The 955-nt window shown below is 52.1% G+C and overlaps 1 pseudogene; it reads right to left on the bottom strand.

Moving 5' to 3' along the window:
- LOC116914063 lies at positions 1–624 on the bottom strand (annotated as a pseudogene).
- Positions 625–955: the final 331 nt, after the last annotated feature.

Raw genomic sequence — 955 nt, 5'->3', positions numbered from 1 at the left:
TTACTGAGAGAGGGCCATGCTGCTGGACACACTGTCAAAGTCGATCTTCTCCACGATGTTCTTGGGCTTAAGGCTCTCCTCCTGACTGCGGATGAAGGTCTGCCCTGACTCGTCAGCGCTCCAGCCATCCCTGCTCGCCCACACCTTCAGCTGGTTGTCAGTCAGGTCTCCGAGCACCTCAGCCAGCAGCCAGCGGTCAATGTGCTGGTAAGTGATGCCCGCCGCATGGCGGATACATTTTCGGACAGAGTCTTCAAAGCCTGTTATGCCTTCCAGGAGGTCCAGGGCTTGCCAGAAGACTTGAAAGTGGCAGGTCTCCGCAGGTCCCCAAGGTACAAGACCTCTCAGATGAGCCACTCTTCTTGGTGTGCCTGGTCAACTATACATTTGCACGGTGTGGGGCAGGTGGGTGAGGGCTTTCAGCAGAATCTGGGTGACTGTGGTCTGGAAGAAGGCTGGGTTGAACAGTTTCAGGATGGCCACGTGGGCCTTCAGATCACAGGCATTCTCCTTGGCCTGTATCTCCACAAACTGCTCCAGGGTAGCCAAGTTCTCAGGATTGTCCATGCCGATACCCTTTTGCAACTTGCCCACGTTTGCGCTCATCTGCTCAAACATCGTCATGATCACTGTCCCTTCTGCAGCCCCGAGCTGGAGTCGAACACCAGGTATGGCACTTAGTACTCGAGGACCGAAAACAAAGATGCCTTTTAAATGGGGTCTGGAAATTTGGTATTTGCCAGGGGATGTATTTCAGGCCAGTTCCTTTGTCTGCCTCCACACTACTTTTGCATATACACGGTGCCACCTGAGTGCACCTAATGCAAGCAGTAAGTGAACAATTTGTTTATTTATTGGCTAGTTTGAGGTCAACACAGTGTCTGGCAAATAACTGGTGCTCAGTAACAAGCCATTGAATCTACACTAAGTATGTGTCCGCTCTGAGGGCACCTAA

The sequence above is a fragment of the Rattus rattus genome, chromosome 12 (genome assembly GCF_011064425.1).
Source record: "Rattus rattus isolate New Zealand chromosome 12, Rrattus_CSIRO_v1, whole genome shotgun sequence".
NCBI lineage: Eukaryota > Metazoa > Chordata > Mammalia > Rodentia > Muridae > Rattus > Rattus rattus.
The sequence above is the reverse complement of the archived record's forward strand: the minus strand, read 5'-3'. Positions and strand labels throughout refer to the sequence as shown.